This window comes from Electrophorus electricus, chromosome 15, assembly GCF_013358815.1.
Source record: "Electrophorus electricus isolate fEleEle1 chromosome 15, fEleEle1.pri, whole genome shotgun sequence".
Lineage (NCBI taxonomy): Eukaryota > Metazoa > Chordata > Actinopteri > Gymnotiformes > Gymnotidae > Electrophorus > Electrophorus electricus.
The window spans coordinates 2,681,142-2,699,587 of record NC_049549.1 but is presented as its reverse complement, the minus strand read 5'-3'; positions in this window follow the sequence as shown (position 1 = coordinate 2,699,587).

Below are 18,446 nucleotides of genomic sequence, written 5' to 3'. Positions count from 1 at the left end.
CGTGGACTCTCGGCCTTGTGGGATGTTGTCATGTAGAACCTTGCTACAGAACAAAAAAACACTGATATGAACTAAAATGTGTGTTAAAATGAATTGGGGAGGTAATCTGAACTTGTGGAACTGCGAATACAAGCCTGGTGTTAATTTCAGATAGAAAAGAGCAGAAAGGCAGACCGTTGATTTGTTTATGATGAACACACAGGACTAAGTCACTTTGGATACTTTCATAAAAACAGAAATTGTGATTTTGTTAAGTAGTAAACGATGCTTAACAAGCTTTATTCTGTTTCAGTAAATTGCCATATTGGACATTCATACAAATAGGCTCCAAACGGAATAATCACAGCGTTTGAGGCTCCATGACCGTAGATGAAAGGTCAAAGCACTTTTTCCTGGGGAGAACTTACAGTGAAGCTTCATTGCTTCTCAGCTTCCTGCGCTGGAGGTGCGTGTGGGTACTTCCAACCACACCACCACCACGGTGCTACTCTGGGGTTTGGCCTCAATTCCATTCAATATTTCTGACATGGTCAGACCACAGAGAAACCACCTGTCTGTCCTAAACGCTTCCTGGCAAACTTCGTGACATGTTACTTATTACAGTAAATGGGAATGAATGAGCGATGGTAAGTTAGAGTTTAACAGTATGGGTTTTCATTTTACCTTCCGATATTACTTTGGAAATGAAATAGTGACGTCTGGTCTAAAAGTGGAGAGAATTATAGAATTCAGATGAATATTGCCTATTTGTGAGCAGTTGTATCATTTCACATAATTTTCATGTCATTTAGCTGCATGGTGTTAAATGTGGTTTATTCAGAGTATGAATTATACAGTGTCAGTGGGGGGTGGGTACCTTGTAATATTTACAATTACAGGTAAAAAGCATATATATATATATATATATATATATATATATATATATCCAATTGTGTGTGTGTGTGTGTGTGTGTGTGTGTGTGTGTATCCATTGTCCGTCCCCAATCAGTTGTTTTTACCTCTTTTTGGGGGGGATGGGGTCCAAGTCTTAACTAGGAGGGTCAGACCCCCACAAATCTCCCCCGTAATTCGAACCGTGGGTTTCCTGGCAGCGTTGCTGCTTTGCTTCCAGGGAGCGTTACAGAGCACGGCTGGGTTTTGCACGTCAGAGAGTTTGAGGAATTTGTTGACCAGAGTTAACGGAGCAGAAATGAATCCATATTCCTCAGCAAAGGTCATACAGTCAAAAGTTTATCGAATCAGGAATGAGGGATAAGAGAGAGGGGAATGTCTACCCAGTCAAACGCTTCGTGTTCTCCCTTCACAGCAAACAGCCTTATCTCCAGCAGGCAGAAGTTAGAATTTGTTTCATGTGTGTAAATGTAAATCTCTCATTCACAGAGCACTTCTGCCAGAACTAGTACTTCTGTTCCTGTGAGGGTCCGTGAGTGCCTCTGCATATGTGTGTGTGTGTGTGTGTGTGTGTGTGTGTGTGGGTTTTTTTTGTGAGATTCTGTACAATAACAGTATGAGGTGTTGTAAAGGCCATTGGCCAGGCCTTTACGTCAGCATGGACAGGGAAACGCCCAGCAGGACTTTCCGCATATTCACAACTGAGGGACTTTAATTGAGTAGAGGCTTATTGATGGATGGATGTATGAATGAATAATATGGCAGATTACCACAACAGTGGCTGTGCGCTCTGTATGTGGCTCTGTATGTTCTATAAGCTCCTATCTCTCTTTTAATTTCTCTGTGGACTAAAGGACACACCCATGTGAGTCCAGAGATATAACCTAGAGAACAATGGAGGAGGTGTAGCATTTTCTAACTTCTCACCACCCAGGTACTTAAAGGTGTGGATTATATGGTCCAAAACAATTATCCTGATAAAAAAGACATTTGAATCTGAACAGTATTGCTGTTAAGAATAAGTGCTCTTTAAAGAAAATTCAATTTGAATTAAATTCAAGCAAATCAATTTGCCGCCAGGATAGTTGGGGTCTGGGGTCCTAGACATCATACAGGTAGTGAAGTGGTCACCCAGACCATGAGCAAGACATGGCATTTGGGGTCCGTACTAAACACACACAGCTAAAGTCGTCAATCTAAATTGAGTTTTGCTACCAAATGTCTTCCTCTGACCAGCCTTTTCAGTTAGCAGTTTCTTCCTATTTAAGGACGTGTTCTTGCTGTGATTGGCTCACTGCATTTGGTGCATGCAAATGAACTGGAGCAGTGAAGCTGGAATATTAACAACATGCCAGTTAGTTTCTCAGTGTCTGGCAGAGAGCTCAGATTATCCATGAACTGCCAAACTGTCTGAACAACCAAACACTGTGTTGCTGAGAAGGACCTAGCGATATAGATCACCGTAAAAATACAGACATTTAAATTTGCTAATTTTCACCTTGATCTGTGAGAGTTAGTGTGGAATAACTTGCCTTCTCCTCTAGTCAGAGAATACGTCAGTACTTCAAAAACTAAGCATCACTTACTTGCATTGTTCCAGAAGGAGAATTTCTCTCTGACACACAGAAACATTTAAAATCATCACACACACACACACTGCTTATATGTTCTGTATATATTACATCTTGCATGTATATAATCCCAGGCTCAAACAACCCCATTAAATGCATCTTAAAAGTATTTTGACCGTCAACATGTAACAGCTGTTATTTTGGTACCACCAGCACTGCAGACTTTGTCATAATGAGTTAGATATTTACACTTCTGGACTTGACTTTAGCTTTAATTAGATCGGTTGCTAGTGTGGCAGGTGTCTGTTCTTCCCCCCGTCGCTAATAGCGGTGTCATTTGCAAAGTGAGGTGCTCCTTTCACTTATCTAACGACCTTCTGCTCATGATGCGCTGTGGATAATTGCAAAATCTTTTTTTTACGTTGTCATATTAATTGATTCAGGACTTCAGTAGTCATTTATTGTATTACCGGACTGATTACCGTAAAGCCTGTTTGGTGTTGGTGGATGGCTGTATCATTTTTCTGTTCTCAGATTCCATGGCTGTTTTCGTGTTTGTGTATGTGTGTGTGTGAGTGTGGTGTGTTGAATCTCAGATGGCTGGAAATCTTGGTATTGTTGCAGGGCAAATGATGCCTTGTTCAGGTCAGAGAGTCATTCAGTTTTTCATTCTGTGAAAAAAGGTGTTGGCTTGTGAATCCAGTCCCGACAAGCCCTGACCACACCCTACCAACCCGCAATAGCCATGCCACCCTCATCCCATGCTTTTCCTTCTACGTAGACTGTTAACCGCTTCACAATCCAGTATCGATTTAGAGCAGTTGTTTGCTTGTATAATGCCTAAGAATGGCATCATGAATGGATCGTTTCATGGGAAATTAAGTGGGCTTGATTCGAATTGGAAGCCTGTGTTTGATAAAGCAAGGAGCTAATTTTAACTAGTCTAGAATGTCTACCCCAGATTACACAGCTCTTTCTCTGAATAGCTGCCTTGTTTGAGAGTGGATTACGGCAGAACGAGGACTGCGTTTGGTAATGAGTAGCTGAATTTCCATTAAGAAATTTGCTGGAGTTGAACAAGTTCTCCTACCAACCCCCCCCCCCCCCCATCAAGCCCCCAACCCCCACTGAGTTGTTTGATAGTGTATTACGACCAAAGAGTGTCTTCCAACGAGGGGATTCAATATGAACCAACATTAACTGTTGATAATGAACCAAAAAGCCTTCCAGAGCGCTCAGAGGACCCTAAAATCAATAAGAAGGTGGTCATGCAACCGTAATGGGTATCACTCGCCCGGAAGAGTGCTCCGTTAAGAACCGAGGTGGAGCTACGGATGATCACATCCACAGTGATCCTGTGGGGGAGGGGACCAGGGTGCCCCCTCCTCCAAAGAAAAGACGCTGGCCATTGTCACGTTGTTTTGAATCGCCCGCCATCGGTCCAGGCAACAATGGCACACCACATTGTTGTAAAGAAAGGTGTCCATGGTGACGGGTGTCCCATGACGTGAGGACTGTCCATGGAGATGGGGCTTTGTGTATCAGTCAAGGACTACAGGCATAGACCAGCTGAAATGCCCAGATATCCACACCCGTGAGAGACGCGGGCACGGACTCCGCCCCAGTTTCCCTGGAGAGCGGTGGTGCATTGGCTTAGCCAATGGGGAGACGTACACGGTGTAGGGGATGGTCTTCCACATTCATCCAGACTCCTGCGTCGGCAGGCATGGCTGGGCAGGAATCGCCTCCGAGTCGGCGCTCCGGTGCTCAGATGGGAATTTTGAACAGAATTCCATGGTCACTTCTACCCTTTGTGGTTCAATTGCTGGAGTCTTGCTGTGCTCCGCACAAGATCCTTACTGTCTGGTTACTCTCCGTCTGGCCTTCTTGGGTTATCTGGTCCTCTCTCTCTCTCTTTCTCTCTCATTCCTTTACACATCTTTTTCATCTCCACTTGTCCTCTGTTTCCTTTCATCAGGCTGCTGCTTTACCCCTGGTGGGATTCCCATCTTCAGGGGGGGCATGGGCTGGTATTCAGGGTATCCATGTGGGTGGGGCTTAGGTGGACCAGAACTCCCCCTGGGGGGGGGGACATTAACATTATGATGTGATACTGGGCATCGATGATGTAAGGCTGAAAGGAAAAATCCTTACCGAAAATGCAGCTGGGGGCATGTTCTGCTTCCTGTGTACTTCCTCCTAGTCTTTGTGGGGTTTGGTATAAGCAAGATGAACAAGGACTATGCAATTAGCATATTCAACGTTAGAGTTTCTCAGTGTTGATAGCTTAATTACAACCATCACGCCCACCTGTGTGTGTGAGTGTGTGTTTGTGTGTGTGTGAGAGACTGAGTGGGAATGAACAAGGGTGATGGCGCTGTGGTTGCTGTGTAATGAAATGTGGCAGCTTTAATCACACACACAGCCGTGGTTTGGGAAAAGTGAAGCTATGATCTGATAAGACTGAAGGCCTCGCAGAGTATCAGCGTCTGCCTGCCGCTACCTCCTTCCTCATCTCCTCCTCCTCCTCCTCCTCCTCTCTGCTGCCCCTGCTCTTTGGCCTAGAACCCGAGTGACCACTGTGGTGACCTGTAACACTGCCCAGTGTCTGTAGTTCAGATGGCCAGGCTTGAGGAGCGTTGTTTGCCCAGGGGTTAGGCCAGTCCCCGAGCCCGGTGGCAGGCTAAAACTGAACAGCGTGGCTCATAAAAGGATCAACGGTTGCCACAGTAGAATTTGACAGGTCTCTTCCATCATGTGATAAGAGAGACATGTCTGACCATGTTTCATTCCTCGCGTCACGCCCTGCAGACAGAAGCTGGAGGGCGCGGGCCTGGCTGGCCTCATCGATTGTCCCCGTTGTCCCAGCTCCACTTAGCTAATGATGTCCACACCATCGCACAGGCGCCAGGCAGGGCAAGGCGGGAGGCACTCGCGCAGCACAGACACTCTCGCGCTGTCCGAACTGGCAGAAAGGGACATGTTTTTTTCTTTCCCTTTTCGCGTTCCATTTCTTCCCACACGGCTCATCACAAGAGGAAATGCATTCCTGTTTATGTAGTTCCACCTCCATTAGCTGCTAAAATGTTATCGCTGAAATCTGGCTGGAAGGTGCCCCTTCTCGCTGGGTCGTATCCTGCCCAGTGACACTCTCCGGATACAGTGCGTCCTTTGTTTTGGTTTGTGGGGGTTTTGAGCAGATGTTTGGGTGACCTGTCTGCCTCCTCAGGACAGGAGCGCTACGAGGAAATAAAAATAAACAAAATGGCGGGAATGTTTTGTTGGCGCCTTCCAGATATGAGAGTGCACGAGCAGCTGACCCCAAACGATTTAGAAAAGTATACGTGGTGTTTTCTAGGGTATGATTTCAGAAGGGTTACAGCCTACCAGTCAAAGGTTTAATCTTGAAACAGGAGACCTTATGATCCTTCGTTTAAAGGACCTCAAAGCGCATGGTGTGTTAAAAACCGCTCAAGAGGGTGGAGGTGTGTTCTCAGACAGCTTCATGATTCAAGAGGGTGGAGGTGTGTTCTCGGACAGCTTCGTGATTCAAGAAGGTGGAGGTGTGTTCTCAGATGTGGCTTCATGATTCAAGAGGGTGGAGGTGTGTTCTCAGACAGCTTCATGATTCAAGAGGGTGGAGGTGTGTTCTCAAACAGCTTCATGATTCAAGAGGGTGGAGGTGTGTTCTCAGACAGCTTCATGATTCAAGAAGGTGGAGGTGTGTTCTCAGATGTGGCTTCATGATTCAAGAGGGTGGAGGTGTGTTCTCAGACAGGTTCATGATTCAAGAGGGTGGAAGTGTGTTCTCAGACACTGTACAGAAATATTAGGGTCTTTTAACAACAGTTTCAGGTTGTGGAAGGTTCCGTCCATTTCCCGATATAAACCCATCTCCTGTGTGTTTGTGATGATTATAGTGCAGGCTCACAGGAACCTTGTCAAGAGAAAACAAAGCGCATGTTAGTGCAGGAATGCTGCCTGTCCGGTATCGCTGCTGGAGGCATCCGCGCTCGGTTGGTTTGGTCTTCCATGCTGTGTGTTTTAGGCTGGGGCTCCTGCTGCCATACCACAGCCTGCAGCCTGAATATAGCATTCTTATGATCATGGCTAGCTAGTTTCTCCATTAAGCAAGGATTCTCTCTCTCTCTCTCTCTCTCTCTCTCTCTCACACACACACACACACACACACACACACACACACACACAGACAGTCTAATCTCTCACACTTCCTGCCATGTCCCATAGTGCATGCCTTGTGTGTCTCTGGCTGTACGGATCCTCTACCAAGGCTGGGGGATGTGTGTCCTCTCTGGGCCTGCACTCCTCCATTAGGGACCAACAGCAGGAAACAACCCTGGTGCTCTGCGCAGTACATCCAGCCTTCTCCTCGGGGTTGGCTTTGGGTCTCAGTGGCTCTCTCGACAGTTGATGGGTCCTTTGTGTTTGTGTTTGGGCAAGAGGGCGGGGCCTGCTCTCAGCTTGGGCCGTGCAGCTGAGTTTTCTCTGGTTCTGTATTCTGGTCTTCCTAACAGGTCTATGAGCTTTGTGCCATTTACCTGCAGTTTGCAGAGGAATCCAGAACACACCAGACTGAGAGACACCAAGGAGGGAGCTGTCTAAAGCACAGGACACAAACGAGAGAGAAAGAGAGAGAGAGAGAGAGAGAGAGAGAGAGAGAGAGAGAGAGAGAGAGAGAGAGAGAGAGAGAGAGATCACAAAAAACATTGTCAGGTTACACACACACAGACACACATACATACACAGCTACGCATCAATGTCAGATTTTTTTCTTCTGGAGGGGAGGCATGGCACCAGCAGTGTTTACTCTAGTCTTGTGTTCACTGTTCCCTCCCCTGTGCTCTGATTGGTGCTCAGATGAAGTCAGCACTTGGGGCTGAGCTGTGACTATCTAACTTCATGCAGATCTTGAGGGGCGTCTTTGTGAGCGAGCCATTCAGGTGGGGGCGAGCTACTACCACCACTGGTGTCACTCCAGAGTGTTCCTACAGTCTGACTTCATCATGAGAATCACCACCCCCCTGCCACACTCTGAGCGAGTTGTTCAGTTCGACACGTTGTTGTGTTTGTTGTTCTCATCAGCCCGTATACGACACCCTCCCCACCTCTGCAGATCAGTGCCGCCGCTCGGCAAGCTCAGCAGAGCTGTGTGGGTCGATGTTGCACAGGGTGACCAGCGAGGCGAACCTTTAACCTTTAACTCCGCCAGCTCATCGAAGATCATGGCCTGCACAAAGAGCCAGAATGCTTACGTTTTGCTGACATTTTCGAAGGCTTTGATGATCATAAATCATCTCACTGGAGCTGTAAGGCTCTGGTGGGGCAGGCTCCCCCTGGGCAGCGGGCTGTGTGCGGCGGCCTCTCTGATTGGGGTTCAGGTTGACCGAATGTGTTAGTAGTCCATCCAGTGAGTCTGACAAATTCACATAATCCCTTATGCGTGAACATGCAGAATGATTAGAGCTCATGTTTGCTTTCTCTCTCTCTCTCTCTCTCTCTCTCTGCCTTTTTCCCCTCTCTCTCTCTCTCTCTCTCTCTTTCATCTCCTTTAATTTTTTTTTATATCCGTAGGGTTTTTTTTTAACACCCGTATGGCTCCTCTGAAAGAGTGGCTGAAAACCTTAGCCAGTGAGATTTGTTTTCATATCGGGCAAAGCCATTGTGCGTTCTGCGCGTCACAATGTCGGCAAACAGGGCCAACGAGCTCGGGAACAGCCACGGGGCGGTCCGTTCACCGGCAGGTCAGCGGGCAGCCAAACCCTGCGTGAATCCTGCCTGCATTTCCAAACGGGCAGAGCCCAAACCGCCTGTAACCGTGACAGCCGCACTGTCGCCCACCAGTGTGCGGTGACCACCGCTGCATGATCAGGTGGAGAAGAAATGGAATCAGAGAGGTTTTCTTAAGATTCCTTCTCAAATCCAGCATGTAGCACAAGGCCTCACAAAGTCAGTTCACCCCCGATCGACTCGCCTTGCCTTAGTCCTGTGTGTCATCTGTGCCTCGTACTCAGGAACTGTTTAATTACCAGCTAAAACGTTGCAGGGAGTCATTTTGTGCCGAACCGGTCCGGCCTGAGTGCGGCACACGTACCGGTGCACATTAGCGTGATGACCCTCTGTGCACGGATCTCGTCGACGGGATCTTGGTGTCTTGGCATCCTCGCCAGGGCCTGGTGCAGGACAAGAGACGTTAATGCAGGGCTAACGTCGCAAGCTGCTATGTGAGGTGCTGTGCGTCTGGTGTGAAAGCTGTCAGGAGACGCAGTTTCGCTCGTACGTAGCGGCGAGGCAGCGCGTTTCAGCAGGTCGGTAGAAGAAGCTCTTACTCGTTTTCATTGTGGGGTTTTAAGCCATGGTAATCCTCTTAATTAGCCATAATCTACAGACCCCAGACTGAGGCTCAGATAATGAAGTCAAACGCTTAGACGCCATCCCAACGGCCCCACGTGTGGGATCGGACTTCACGTGAGCAGCTGGGAAAATGGTAATCTGCGTGTGCAACTTGTCGGGGTTTCGTGTGGGCGGGGCCTTGTGGAGCTTTCGTGTGGGAGGTGCCTTACAGGTGAGGTAGAGGGCAGTGTGAATAAAAATGACACTTTTGGGGTGTGATGAAAAAATGACACTTTTGGGTGTGATTTTATACAGGAATGGAAGCTGCTTGCCGTTGCTGTGATTCGGAACGTAGACGCAGTTTTTGGCAGCAGGGCAGGAAAACAACTTTTTCCCCCCTTGAGAAATTTCAATCCATATTTCTTGTTTGTTGTCAGCCTTTCTCAGTCTTCTGAGTCCCTCAAGACTCTCGTGTCCTTCAGATAAGCCTCTTGTATTTACGTCCCCACGTCCAGATTCAAGCCTCGGCCATTAGAGACTCAGGGTATTTACTAGAGGTGCCACTGGACAAACAGGGAGCACAGAATCCATTTTAAAAAATCATTAGTAACATGTCTTCCTCTGGTCGTTAGTCAGATAGCCACTGCTCTGTCCTGAAGCATTACTGTGTAACGTTAAATCCATCAGGATGAAATGTGTGCATTCTTTTTAACCTGCATTAGTTCACATTTGTTTTCTCCATCTACTGTGTTTCTCATCTCCACCCCTGCCCCCTGCGCCCATGACGGGGTGTTTCCTGTAGACGAACTCTTTCTCTGGACGGCTTCACTTGGAGCCACATTCCTGTGTTTCTGCAAGCTGCCCTCCCTCTGCCTGAGCATATGCATGACCCAGACAGCGTGTTCCTGCCAGGTTGCATTTGGTGTGTGTGGGGGGAGGGTGGGTGGGTGTGTGTGTGTGTGTGTGTGTGTGTGTGTGTGTGGAAATGTTCCACCTCTGAGACCCCTGGATGCGTGTTCAGCTCTGAGTGCTCGTGTGCATGGTAATGACGCTCCGGTCCGGCCCGTGTACATCGCGGCCTTGCGCCAGAGGCTTGTGGGCGCTTGTGTTTTTGAAGGATTCGTCTGCTTGATTTTTAGTCTTTTGATGCTGTCACATTATTTCAATATTTCAAGGCAAACTGTAGCGTTACACATGATTCACATGAAGTGCGTCACATCATTCATTTGACTGATGACCCTTTGTAACAAACTGTCCCATGTAATCCTGTAAAACGTTACATAACGTGTCGAGTGTACATAGATGCACACTGATGGCGTTTTAGTTCTTTTGGAGCTGGGGGGACCATGGTGCACTTGCTATGAGGTTCAACTGCAGGTTTAAATAAATTCTGTAAAATTCTGGAACAGTGATGGTGAGATCGGCCTGAACCAGTGTGTGGAGACTAAAGGAGCTCGGACCCAGGCGGGTAACCTGGAACTCAGTGGATGGCACTCCATCTTACCCTGGGCCCAGGCCCTAGAACGGAGGCACCTAGGGGACATTTTCAAAGCCAACAAGCAGAAGGTCAGAGAAGCGCAAAGCCAAGTCGCAAACGTGAAGGCAGCTGAACCTGGCACAGTTCCAGCTGGGGCACGGCTCCACCTAGGACAAGGCCGATGCCAGTCAATGCCAGTGGGCTGCAAACTTCAGACCGCAATCACTCGCAAGGGATTTGCAACCAAGCAGTAAATCTGCAAATTTCAGTTCTCCAATTACCTTTGGGCACTGTGTTTAAAAAGGACCAGTTTGTTCAGGATAGTAAATACCCTCAAGTTAATGCTGACATTCTGTTCCTTAAAGAAATAGTTTGGCATAAAAACACTAATTTGCACATTTCTTTCACTTACCATAGATGTACTAGCTGCTATATTAGCTGTGGGATAAACCTTTATTTGTGTCTATAAGCGGTGTGGCCATACAGTGTCACAAAACCCAGATGTGAGTTTGAGATTCCTTAACAACCTGACATTGTTTGAGGAAGGGGCGTCGTGATTTTGTCGTGTGAATTTCTCATGTGCTGCGTTAGTCTGGTGTCTCCAGAGCAAAACGAAAGTAGGGAAATTTAGAGCCCAGGCATTTGGCGATCGATTTGACTGTTTTAGGGTAATTGCAAAAACTACCCCTTTGACCTTGGTGTCATGGTTACGTCAACATCAGACGGCACTCTTTTGGCATGTGTGAACATTGAGTACTCCAATCAGAGCTTTGGCACCTTAAAAAGCGTCATATGTGTTAAATTTAAAAGTCAGTCATTTTACCAGCATAATGTTGTACAGACAATTTCTGAAAGTAATTTTTATTTTTTGTATTTTTTATAAAGTGAAGGTCATAAATAGCAAATGCATGGTAAATAGTACAGAATCTCTGAAACATCCAGGCCACTAGGTGTCAGTGTAATGTCTGTTGCCAGTCTTCATAATCCTTCTTCTAATCCATAAACCGCTGTAGATTAGATTGTAAGTAGTCCAGATTCATTTCAGATGTCAGTCTGCTCCTGGTCTCCCTTGCACAAAATGTTTACGTAACAGATCTTTTAATGCCCCTCTCACCTGTCCTCTCGTTTTCTTTTCTCCCTCTTTCTTTCCATCTTTCTCTCTCTCGTTCTCCGCCCCCACGTGACTGAAGGCGGTGCCGAATCGGTTGAGCCGTCTGGCTGGACTCCAGGGCGGCGCGGGCCGTTTTGTTTGGCCTGTGAGTGGTTCGCCGTGTTGGGAGTCATGGACTGGATGTGCGTTTTGTCTGTCTGAGTCTGGAAGGTGTGTCTTAGCACTGTGGCTAGAACGGCTAGATCTCGATGTTTCTGTTCTCTTCTCGTCACGATTTCTGTGTTCACTCATGTGTTCTTCAGTCTGCTCTCGTGCAACCCTGAACTCCAACCGGCATTGCAACACCATGTTTACGTAACGGGACCTTCTCTGTCCACTCTTCAGGTTAATATATATTAACTGGATTGCCGAGTGTGTGTGTGTGTGTGTGTGTGTGTGTGTGTGTGTGTGTGTGTGGCCTTGAGAGAAACTTTGAGAGGACAGTCTGTGCAACCCTACCTGCCCTGCATGGGTACAGGCGTCTGGGGGCGTGAGGTCAGCCGTAACGTGACCCTCCAGAGTCACATGTCTGGAGTAGAAGAGCCTCCCGTGGTCTCCCTCAGTCCTGCCTGTGTGTATCCCATCATCCCCTGGATTATATCAACACTTGCTTACAGTGGCCAACAAGTCTTATTGTCTGCACTGAGAGCTGTTGACAGCACTGATGATGTTGGAATCCCACAAGCTCTGCTGTGGGCCGCGCCAGACTGTAATCCCTGCATCTCGCTCTAATCTCGTCTAATCCCTGTGTTTCAGTCCCGCTCTCTCTCCCATCACCCCCTACTCCTCGGTAGAAGGATGCTGGGATGAATCTGCGTTTTGCCTCCGTCAGTCATAGCACGGGCCATGCTATCAAGAGAGGATGATGATGGTAATGATGAGGAAGAGAGACTTTGTGGTAATGAGTAACAACTGGTTGACAAAGTACTACAGAGAATGGAGAGAGAAGTGTGTGGGTGTTTGTGTGGTGTGCACACGTGTGTGGGTGTGTGCACGTGTGTGTGTGGCTGCACATACTAAACCAGGAGTAAAGTGATGGTTGATCAACTACTAGCGTGGCGTGTACACGGCACTGATGTGCTGTGTCTTGTGTCAGGCCCAGTGCAATTTTAATCCCCTGCTAATGTGTGTGTAGCTCCAGACGTCACACTCCCTGTGGTCTGACTGAAGCCCCTCTGCCTGTCTGACACTCGCGCACACATTACTGAAAGGGAAAAAACCCTTATCTTTCTCACCAGATTCACAAATGAATGAATATTCAGTGTTCTTTCACTCATTGAGAGAGTCACACACACACACACACACACACTTTCTCTGCAATACATTATTTAGCTGTGTGTGTGTGTGTGAGAAGGTGCTGTCAGCCAGACGTGCTGTGGTTGATGAATGAGAGTGTTACTGCAGTCAGATTCAGCTCTTTTGGGTGTGTGTGTGTGTGTGTGTGTGTGTGTGTGTGTGTAGCCAGCTGTTGCTGCCTTCCATAGCTGGGGTGTGTGTGCGTGTTTTCCTCTGAGCGACTCTTTGTTTGTTTGTGCTTGGGCAGGTCCATTTAGATCCGATCAACCCCTTTTCTCTCCCTGCAAGAGCCTGTGGCCATGATGGAACACACAGATAAGTTAGCCCATCTGCACGGGCGTGAGGTGTGTCTGTCCCGCACACACACATGCACATGCGCGCTCGCGCTGCGGCTGGCATTTCCCAACTTCATGAAAGATGGCGTCCCGTGAGTCGCCCCGACGGCACAGGCGGAGTGTAGCCCAGGTGCCGGAATAACGAGCACACGGAGCGCCACTCCCACAGGGGCTGCGTGACGCCAGATCCATAGTGGCAGAGGGGAAAAACGGAAGCAGAGAGGCAGAGAGCGGAGAAGACTCCTCATCTTTCCTAGTTGGAGTTTGCACGGAATCCTACTCATAGCCGACTGAAACAGCCCCAATGTGTTCTGCACGTTACTAAATGCTTCTGAATTCCTTCGCTCTTTCTTGAATGAAGAAGCTGTCGGAAATCTTTTCTGAATGATCTTTTAAGTCAAAAGAAACCCTTGTCCTCTGGTGAATGCCTGTAATGCTGTTTTAGCCGTGTGAGAATTGATTTTGGTGTAAGGACGAAACTTGCTTGCGTCTTTGAACATCAGGGCGTGTTCTCCCCCTGCACACGGCTCTATAAGAGCCGTGTAATGCCTCAGGTTTGGTAGAAGTGCTGCAGATGCAGGTCTTATTTATAGCTACGCAGAGCTACCACACTTCCTCCAGTAAGCGTTCGTTCCAGTAAGCTTTCACAATGGTGCCTGAAAACAAAGAACTGCAGTATAGTTAATTTGAAGTGTACTGGGAAACTCCCAGAGTGAACTGGGAAACCTGAATGACATCACACACCACCTTTCCAAAGCGGACAGGACGGGTAGTGTTTGAGTAACCAGACCTCTTTTTGAATGTTAAAAACCATTAACTGACGTTCATTACTGTGTTGTAGAAACAGTTCCAAGTGCATAAATAATCTCCCATAAACAGGAAGTAATAAGACATGAAGGCAGACGAAGTCCACTCAGACGCTGGTTATTGACGAAGCCTTCTTAAATGTGGAGCCTATTGATCATTTCAGTTGGAGTAATATGTATTCATATTTACAATCCCTATTACTAAACACAACTCAAATGCATTGGAGAAAATGAATAGAAAATAATTAAAACTTTTTTGCTGAGGTTAAGTCAGGGGTCGCCTCGTTCGGGGGTCGCCTCGTTCGGGGGTCACCTCGGTCGGGGGTTAGCTGCATGCATATACGTAGCTGAAATAACATGAGCTGGTTTGTTTGTTTGTTTGTGGATGGGATCGCTGAGGTCGATGCCTTTTCTTCTCCTCGCCCTCTAATGTTCTCCCCATTTGCTCCAGTCTTCTCGTTTTTTGACCAGGCATGTCCAAAGCACTCCTTGTAATTGCTCAGGTGTAGTAATGGCTGGACGAGCACTCGGGCCTCCACCTGCTCCACCCACAGCGTCTGCACTCCAGAAAGCATCCAGCGAGAAGGTCTGTCCTTTATTTTTCTCCTTCCTGCCTCCCCCTCCCCTCCCCCAACTTCCTGTCAGAGATGGTGGGCGCCATGACAACCTGCTCAAGGACATCACACACGGCTTGCCTGCGTGACTCTAAAGAGAGCTTCAGGGGTCGTTTTCCTTCATCTGAAGAAAAATCTAGAAGTTGTCGTGTGGTCTGCCTCTGCTCCCCTCCGATCACTCGAGCCCACCCTGTGGCAGGCAAGCGTCGGCGTAATCCCCTCAAATCGCCCATGACGATCGATGTCTGTCTGGGACGGAGGTGGCTGCCACAGATGGACAACACAGGAAGAATGCAGACTAATTGACGGCACACTTCTGTGTTTACACGCTTCTGTCTGGACGATGTCGGAATAAAGGGTTGAAAATGAGGCCAAGACAGGGTCCCGCAGGGTCTTGCCATGGTCACAAAGACCAGGTGCATGTTGCGGTTCATCTTTACGTCATTCGCAACCCGAGAGCACAAAAGTTGTAATGAGATCAGTTGCCTCGTAGCACTGGCCACTGAGAACAACATAGTCTCTTTCTCTCTCTCTCTCACTCACTCACTCAGCATCTGCACTGCTACACACCTCGCTGCTCTCAGGTTAAACGTCTCCCTTATAGGAAACCTCATGTAACGTCCCACTAGGGTCCTCTCGGTGAAGACACGCATGTCCCCATCAATGCTGCATATCTGTGGTTCCGCTTGGCAGGATCTGGGCTGCATCTTCTGCAGTGGACAGGAGAGTTGTGGCAGTTTCCAGACACCTGCTGCAAATCAGGCGGTTCTGATATTGGACACGTGCTGCTCTGCTCTTGGACGAGTGGTATTCTGGTGGTGTTCTCTTCTTGGACAGGTGGTGTTTGGGTGGTGTTCTGGTCTTGTTCGGTGGAGCCTCAGTTGGCCTGAATGCTGCGTTTTATTCTGCAGTCACATATCAAGTTCTGGATCATCACAAGAATCACTGCAGTGTCGTTTTTTATTAAAGTCGTGCTGTTTCTGTTCCAGTCTTGCTAGTGCTGGGCTGTGCTAGGGGTGAGCTGATTGGTTGGGGATTGGACCCAGTTCTGGTACTGCACCGAAAGGACTGCCATAGGGTGCAGTCCGACTGTCTGCCACACACACGCGCACACGTGCACATACACACACAAATGCGCACACGCACACGTGCTTTCTCTCACTAATTTCCTTGGGCAACTTATTTTGACAAAAAAAAAAAAAACTCGTAATGTATACTGGAGAAAAAAAAAACACCAGTACATGATTCACACACTCCAGAAAATTAACAAGAAAAACTAAATCTCTGCAGCTATCTGGCTCTGCAGTACGAGCTGGTTACTGTGGCAACAAGAAAAAAGTCATTATCTTTAATTGACAGTGTGGCAAGTTCAGATGTTTTCAGTTGTATCTTTTGCTGTTCCTCCTCAGAGTCTTTGTCTCTCTTGGAGGACTCTCTCCCTCTCTCCCTCTCTCCCTTTTCAGCTCTTGTGTGTTGACATTGAGTGATTTAGCATCTGTGTGTCTCTCCCCCTGTGCGTCAGAGGTCGTGTGTGTCCTAAGCGCCCGTGTGTTATTAAACCGCAGGTGAAAACTCCGAGGAGCAGGAGTCGCCTCCGGACATGTTCGCACTCTTCATAATGCAGATTTAGTAGCCAAGGCCCATTAGAAAGTCACTGGTGCTGAGCTGAACCAAAAGACCTCTCAACTCACTCCGTTAAATCATCACATTATCACCGCTCTGGCAGCCCAGTGCGGGGACCCCACACCCCTGCAGACTGTAACGTTTTCCCTGTTACAGCACACACATTCACATTTAACTCGGACGGCTTTGCGCTCGTTAGACGACGAGTTTAACGAGCTGTAGTGAGTCGAGTAGCGTTCGGTGCACCAGCAGCCTGAGCGCTTCGGTTCTGACCCAGCTGTACCTGCATCAGAACAGAACGGCACATTCCTTATTCTCCTGTCTAAAGTGGTTTTCAGAAGCCTCTGTAGACTGGATTTAAGGCAAAAAAGAATCCAGAATGGAGGCAGCTAGCTAGTCCTGGGTTTGTTTGGCCGTGGTACATTGGTATACGGTATAGTGTTATCTCTCCTCAGTGTCAGGGTCCAACATGCATGACGCCTCCCAATAAAAATACCAGCCATATAAATCCCAATCCTTTTCTTAACAGTTTAAGGGTGTTTTTATCTGCTCTGGTGTGTCTGGCTCTCAGCACACGTGATTGACGTGATGGAGTTCTGCAGCGTAACGCCTGCCTGCGTCTGTCTTCTACGAGCCAGAGTTCTGTACTCACCAGCAGTTAATTGAACAATTAATGTTAGTAATCGTATACTTTGTCATAAAAATCTGACTCCTGGATAAAAGGAGGTTGAACATTTGTAGTTCCTGGACCTGAGGGAATGTGATTTGGATATCCATGACACATACTACCTACGGCATACGTTCACTAAGAGGTGTTGCAGGATGGGAGATTTGTATTGAGCTCTGGAATTGGAGACCTCTGGGTTTGTGCTTCTTGAGGCCCCAACTTTCAAGCGAGTTGTGCTGAGCTGTATCTGAGTACCACCTGTGTTCTATGGCATGCCAGAATGTGAGAACAGTACCTGCAGTGTGTGTGCGTGCGTGCCTGCCTGCCTGCCTGCCAAGTGGGCACTCACACCCTTTCTACTCCACCTGCCAGTCCCTTGCTGCATTGTGGAAGGAGATTCTGAGATTTTAGCCTCTCTATATGATTGTTCCCCAAATCCTCAGGCTCATCTAGTACGGGGACGTTTGGAATTTGATCATATCTTCTAAATGTCTCTTCATCACAGTGTCACTGTCTACCTGCCACCTGATTCTTCCAGTGTGGTTTTTATGACTGTTTGTTTATTTTTTTAACCAGCTACAATGCAGACTGTCTCGCTCGCATGTGGCATGGTGGGTGTGGCCAGCTGCAGCGGGGGGCGGGGCAGTGCGTTGACATGCGTCTCACGCTGCCTCCTCACCGATGCGTTACGTGATTAAACTTGCATGAAGCGGCTAGCCGCACAAAGCAGGATGTGTCGTCGGCCTGAAAAGAGTCTTCGCTGTGTCGCCTTGGAACAGACGAATTTGTTACTGGTGTGTTTGTTATTTCAAAGGAAACCTGTGAAAAAGCTTCACCACCATTTTAAAGCACTTTACACACACGAAAGTGAACTAAGTCAAATTAAATCTTATCGTCCTAGTTTTGAGAATTCAGGTACTACCCTAAAACTGCTGACTAGCTGAGCGGAATATTTCAATCAATGTTGCTGTCAGGAATTTCAGAGCTATGTGGTGATTTTTTTTGGTAAACCCACTAAACGTAACGGGGCTTATGCCCAGACTGTAACGGAGGACGTAAAATGTAAGATTAACTTTGAAGAGTCTGAATAAAGGGAAAATTGAGTCCTGAAATGACTACAGGAGAACCTGTGATTGACAGGGAAGGATGAGTGAAAACCCACAGAAGATAAAACTCCTGCCATCTCAGTGACAAACACGGTGGACCAGAAGAAAAACGCTTATTTCTTAAGCATTGCAGAAATCGCCACGGGCTCCCAAAAACATGGGATAAATTCTCCATGGACACTGTCATCTGTCCTGCTAGGTGCTGGATGCCTTATCCTTCCAGACAAACGCGAGGACACCCATACTTCTCTCCAAGTACGCGCGTGACTTAAGAACATGAAAGACAGATAAACAGATCAGATGTGACACGCTTCGACAGGACAAAGCCGTTGGTGTGTACCAGTGGTAAGACTGTTAGTGGAGAGTGTAGGTCAGGACACATGGATTCACCTGGTTAGCAAAACGGTACATTTAAAAACTTCTGGAGGATTCTTTACCTTTACGATAATGTTCAACATTGGATTCTCTCAAATTTGATGTGAAAAAAAAATGCTGTTACCTTTGATTTTGGGTTTTTATAACTTGACTACAAAAACATGTAATGTGTTCCATGTAGGTC